The sequence below is a fragment of the Zootermopsis nevadensis genome, unplaced genomic scaffold, assembly GCF_977971745.1.
Source record: "Zootermopsis nevadensis isolate Lab colony 2312 unplaced genomic scaffold, Znev_1.0 Znev_ptg000017l, whole genome shotgun sequence".
Classification (NCBI taxonomy): domain Eukaryota; kingdom Metazoa; phylum Arthropoda; class Insecta; order Blattodea; family Termopsidae; genus Zootermopsis; species Zootermopsis nevadensis.
In genome coordinates this window covers 12661369-12667837 of record NW_028259149.1, presented here as the reverse complement: position 1 = coordinate 12667837, position 6469 = coordinate 12661369, and the positions used below count along the sequence as shown (strand labels likewise).

The 6469-nt window shown below is 37.8% G+C and overlaps 1 protein-coding gene across 7 annotated transcripts in view; it reads left to right on the top strand.

Moving 5' to 3' along the window:
- Positions 1–1158: 1158 nt before the first annotated feature.
- LOC110835402 (sphingomyelin phosphodiesterase) overlaps positions 1159–6469 on the top strand; it is a 63610-nt gene continuing 58299 nt past the window's right edge. For 4 of the 7 annotated variants that reach the window (XR_002544896.2, XR_015535509.1, XR_015535508.1 and 1 more), the window contains exon 1: positions 1160–1322. The gene's annotated coding sequence lies outside the window, so the exon portion shown is untranslated. Of the gene's footprint in view, positions 1323–2358; positions 2454–6469 lie in introns of those variants that run through there. The other 3 variants (XM_022075585.2, XM_022075575.2, XM_022075570.2) reach the window with 3 other exon arrangements.

The window sequence follows — 6469 nt, the reverse complement described above, 5'->3', positions numbered from 1 at the left end:
TTTATTTATCTGCATAATTTCAACTCTTTTCCGTACTGATGAACTAACTCCAGGTAACAGAATCCTTATTGAGAAGCTGATTGTCAGTCAGCTGGTGAAGATAATCTGTGCCTCTTATATAACTTAAAAGTTCATTCTTGTGTTCACAAGAACCTTTTCCAGACCCAGTCTTGAGTCAGTTCATTTAAGTTTGAGGATCAGTGTAATAGTTATTTCTTACACTGCCTTTCCCTGATTTATCATGTTATGCCATAATACTGGGTTCTACTGTGGCTCATATTTATTTATAGTCAGCATTTCCTGTTGTATTTTTCCATCGATACCATCCAGAGTGGTTTCTTTGCATGTTTCCTAACAAAAGTGTGTTTCTACTTTCATTTCCCATATGCATACTACATGGCCTGCCTATTTATTCCTTCTAGTTTTAATATTAAGTGAAGATGGCTGTCTTATGGATTGTAGCACTGTGGTAAAAGTTTATCAATGTTTCAGAGTTCCTTGCTGCCTCCATCATTATCCTGGTGATATATGGCTCTACAACCTTGAAGAGATCCATCTTTGTACTCCCCGCCGTGACGACCTCGAATTCTACTTAATATTAAGTGTTAGTAATCAGTGGATATTTGTTCTTAGCTATGTTGGTAATTGGTTTTATTCAAGAGGGGTGGGAAGAATTTGTGCGATTTATAATTTACCAACTGATAGTACAGTATCATTTTGCATGAAATATATTTTTTCTCTGCCACCTACAAAAAGTATTCAAAAGTATTGCATTGTTGTACTTTAATTTTCAATTAATGTATTCGTATGAAAATGATTTGTTAGAAGAATTACTGATGAATATGTGATATGACCGGTAGATGTCACTGCTAGTCATTTTAAATCTTGATATCGCTGTACGTTGGGAGTCTTCATAGAATGGAATGTTAGAAAATGAGTTTAGTTCAGATCTTATTTAAGATGCAAGCAAGAAAAACATGTGAGATGTGAGGGTTTCATTGAAGTAATACAAGTGCCGGTCGATTATCGATTATAAAAATGGGGAAAAGGATTTGCTCCAACCTATCGACAGATGGAGTAAGTGATACAATTGTCTCGCACTTCCGTTTAGCTGTGCTTACACTGGATGGCGGAACTGTTAGGTATGTGTTTATTACGAGGAATTGTGTTGATTCCAAGGAGTTGGTCAGTCGGCGGTGTTGGTGTAAGGTATACAGTTACGTTTTGTAGTGGCTTATACGTATATCATAATCGTGCGAAGACCAAAGATACAAATGTGTTACAGCACTTCACTTCAAGACGAATGACATCTTCAATGAGAGGTAAGTTAATGCCAACTTATGGAATTTTAAAACAATTTATTTTAAAATTGTCAGTCACGTGCTTAGACAAAAGGAATTTATTTGTATTTTTCATCACATTACACTACTGCGCTGCTAAATGCAGTCATTTTAGAGAAAAAAAGCTTTTCTTTCGTGTTCCTACGAATGAAAGATATGGAACACTGATGCCACTGTCCATAATCTCGTCCCATCTTATGGAGAATGCCTGACGAGAAACTGTCAAATAGTACACAGGCATGTCAAACTCCGCGGGCCGAATTGCGCATGGTGTGTGGATCTAAATGTGCCGATTTTAATGCATTTCAAGTTTCCAATTGCTATTTATGTTTCACTGTTTTGCATCTAAATTAAATAAAGTGAAAATGTGTTTCAGCGTAATTCAGATTTGTCTGAGTTTGGAAAAGCAGGCGGTTATAACATTTCCACACTATCGGAAGTCACTTGTTTTTTAAGCGACCTTCAAAAGAGGTTGAGTTTGACATTAGTGCAGTGCACGATGTGAACTTTTTTACGATGCTAGAAGATGCAGAAAGTGCATAGGTTATTTGCGGAAAATTTGGTTCCCAACTACTTGTTAGCAAATGAATGAATCATTAATAGTGTTGTTTTAGATGTCAAGTTTGAATGAAAATGGTCTCTGTTGTGTATATTGTTAGGACTTACGAATATAAAATTTACACATATCATAAGTCTTTGAAACACGAGGCTCATCAAAATAATATTTAAAAATCCAATGTCTGCCTCAGAGAAAACAATGTGTCTCTATTATAAAGATTATTTGGTTGTTGTTTACGGAAATAGCCGCCTTTTATTCGGAGATTCATGTGGAATCCATAGATACACTTTGGGCAGGATGCAGGTGGGTGGATACAGTCCACGACTGTAATCTTGAGACTTGCAAGGAATACAGGAAGTCCGTAACGTTAAAGGCAGACGCTACCTTTCCTCCTTCACCCCACCTCATCACCCCCAAGTCTCAAGATTACAGTCGTGGACTGTAAAGCTACCAGCGTGCGTAATTTAAAGGGATAAGGTTACGAGCGTGGATTGGGTTAGCAGAGTAGTGGACTTGCTGAACACGGCAGCGAAGCTTCTGGATCCACAAAACAGGTAATTCATTGACCAAGTGAGCTACCATTAGCTTCTCAAGAAGTACTCCGCTCTATCTAATTATAAAATAGGTTACTTAAGTAGACTGTTATTCCAGTACTTACTTACTTGCCCAATAGAATTATCCTACTAACGGTTAATTGTCAGATTGTTGAGTTTTAGAGAAAATGATCCGAAATTCATGTTCTGGTTCCTTTATATTAGTTACCAGAACTTCTGTGGATTGTGGTCTTCTAGGTCGTGATGCTGTGTAGTCTTGTAGGTATTTACACTGAATACGAAGGCGATAAGTTTTTTCCAAAACGCTGGTAACCGCCAACAACACTGCACGGCGTCACAACCCAGAAGACCACAATCTGCATTTTGCCACTATGAAAACCCGAAATGCGACCAGGATTTTCGTTCCTTTTCTGTGCATTTTTGGCGTAAGGTGAACGGGTTAAGGCGAGACCTTGTAAGCCCACTCGCGTGTTACACTTCAAAATCGATTTCGAGGACATTTGGTACTGGGGATCTACACCTAAACTGTTGGATCTATTTGCTTTTGGATCGTATCGGTCCATTATAAACCTGCTTACTTGAAACACGTCTGAAACTTTATCCATGTTCTCCAGAAGAGCTCATAATACAAAAGATGTTAAATGGTGTGAAGACATATGAACTTATTGTCGTTATGGTGAATATTTAATGAAAAACGCAAGACTTAGTTTGTACCTGAAGTAAATATATGCTAAAGAATATAATGTATATCGCGAATAACAGATCTTATTTTTAAAAATGTATGTCTTTGAACTCTTATTCCTTTAATCTCTCCATTTTCTGTAGGATTATAACAACTTTTTCTGACAATGAATTCTCATTTTGGAGGGAATCAAGCTTTGAAGATTTTAACCACATTATTTATATAATCCGCTGTTATATAACTTACTAGATTAATAATTTGGAGTCTACTGAATATCACCTTGTATTCGAGACTATATACAGTGGATATAAACAGTTCAAATAAATTAAGTCCCAATTAAACAGTTGGGGATGTTTCCCACATGATTCTGAGTCCTGCATTTGATTTTATATTCATTTATTACAAAGTAAAATAATGTTGACAGAGAAATTGGCAGAATTCATTTGGTACTGCGTAGTGCCTTATACAGAGTGGTCCAAAAGTCCCTGTGCATATACACGCACGCACGCACGCCCTACCTGGCACACGCGTTAGTACAGGTGCGCAGGCACTTTTTAACCAGCCTGTTTTGTGTTGTTGACAAAACTAATCGGTAGAAAAGATTTTATGCTGTATACAATCATAAATAATTTTGTGCATTCTCAAAGTGAATGCTACAGCCTTTACAAATATTTTACAGATACTCAGAAGTAAAATGAGGTATGTAGGTTTATTATGTGCCGGGCATTTATTTGTGTACGTCCGAGTAGTATTTTAAGTGTTTGATTTATTTCAGTATTGTTTGCAATGTATGTATAGAACGTGAACTTAAGCCAGTTTGCCGAATTTGTTATAAAACCCTAATATAATAGTTTGTTTGTCATGAAATCCTTGTTTGATAAACAGGGTGTACTAAGTAAAGGCAGGGTTGGCATTGTGACATGGTGTCAGTGTCGCATCCATTCCATCTATTAACGCAGTCCAATGGGGCCATGTGGTTGGTTTGTAGTTTATTTAATTACGCTGTCAGTAGGTCAGATATTCAGGTTCGAATGATAGGTTTGTTAACGAATAAGGAATTGAAAAAAAATGTGGAAGAGTGACCTATTAAGGTACTGTCCCAACATTTGCCTGGAGGGACTGAAGAAGACTGCAGTCAGGATAGTCCGTCTCCGGTCCAAGATCTGAACCCGGGAGTTCCCGAATATGAAGCAGACACTCGGATGGTGTTTTCATATGTGGTCGCTTGGTCGTATTCACTGTCTGATTACTCTGCACACCACTGAGTTGTTATTACGTTATTTAATGACGCTGTTTCGACTGTGTATGTTTTATAGCGTCGAATAAGGTGGAAGATGATCGTGCGTGTTGAGCAAAGACAGAAATCTGTCGAATCCTATTATAGGACCTTCAACATGTGCATGCTATTTCATTAATTTTAGTCGAAAAATAAATGCTAATCTGTAAATTTAGAAAGAAGCTTTGCTACTAGTATAAAGTTTGGTCCCTACATAATGAAATAGCTCATTTATCTGTTTTAATTTTTAATTAATCCCTATTTAAATGTTCGTAAATGTTACGAGCAGGATATCTGAATCCTTAACCTTCTGAAGCCGAAATTATTATAAATAATATTTAAACATTCATTCCCTACCACGAATATAACACAATGCTTCTCCATTATAAGTACCGATAATTTATTGTCATTTAGGGAAATAATCGCTGTTTACTTTGAGAATGCTGAGGATGTAAATCAGCCAACGAATGGATTGATATCAAATGTGTAGTCTTACAGGACATGACGTGCTCCGTTTGGTTTCTGTTTCAATTACCAGTATTAAAACTGTTCCAAATTATGGTGGATGGTTATGTTAGCGTATTTGAACCTAAGAGGAATTAACTGGCAGGAGGATGGAGAAAATTACATAATGAGCTCCATAATTTGTATTTCGCCAAACATTATGGTCACACAAGGAGGATGAGCTGGACGGGGAATGCACCGCGCATGGGGGGAGATAAGAAATGCATACATATTTTTGGTATGACAGCCCGAAGGAAAGACGCCATTGGAAGATCTAGGCCTTTTGCGAACAAGGTAATGAACCTTCGTGTTTTGACTGGCTGAGCGTACTGTCAGCTTATCAAGGAGATCTCTTCTCCGTGGAGTTCCTACACACTTGGCTGAAGACGTCACAAGAAAGGGCAAGGCTGTGAGATCATGGAGACCTATCAGCATTTTACTAGTTTATTTTGGACTTTATCCACCGTCTGATGAGAGTTTTTGAAATGCTTTCACACATCAATACTTTTCGAAGGATGTTTTTTCCTTAGACTTCCTCCTGGCTCGAATATACCGATCTAATTTCTAAAGATGGATGCAGTCTAAGATAAATGAGTTTTTTTACCACCTCAGAAGACATTCAGACGATGCAGAGATTCTGCTGCGCCATCTTTGTCACCCGATCTAAACCCATGTGACTATACTCAATAGATCGCAAAGAGGAAGTGCTTATGTCTTGTGGAAATGGTGCTGTTGATCCTTACACAACCGTCCATTTGAGAGGCCAGATGAGTGAGGCTTATGAACTCCGACTACTTATTCTGTAGTTTGCCTTTCAAACGTCGTTCTCGAATTCAGTAAGTAGACTATAGTAGCCTTTGGAGTCGGAGTCGGAAGTAATTTTAGGTGGAGTCGGTAAAAATGTACCGACACCGACCTCGATATAAAATCTTAAGAACAGTTTCTATACCGTGTGAGCTTTTATGAAGGGGTCGCAGACAGAGATTTTAGTACCGAATCCACAGCCCTGGATACGACAATATAAGTACCACGGTTTTCCGAATAGAGAGAGCCCTTTAAAATTTTCAAGGTATTTCGAAAGTCATTTTTTCAATCTCCTTTTTCTGCCGATCTGTAGGGATCTGAGTGCCAATACTCATGTAAGTTTGAAGTTACGCATAAGTCACTGTCATGTGATAGTCACGTCAATATAAGTTCCGAGGTTTTCCAAATAGAGGCCTTAAAAATTTTCAAGGTATTTCGAAAGTCATTTTTTCAATCTCATTTTTCTGCCGATCTGTAGGGATCTGAGTGCCAGTACTCATGTATGTTTGAAGTCACGTAGAAGTCAATGTCATGTGATAGTGACGACAATATCAGTACGTGGGTTTTCCGAATAGAATCTTTTAAAATTCTCAATGTCATTCGATGGTCATTTTTTCAAACACATATTTCTGCCGATCTGTAGGAATATGAGTAACAATATTCATGTTAGTTTGAGGTGACGGACAGGTAATCGTCATGTCATGGTCACGTCAATATAAGTTCCGAGGTTTTCCAAATAGAGGCCTTAAA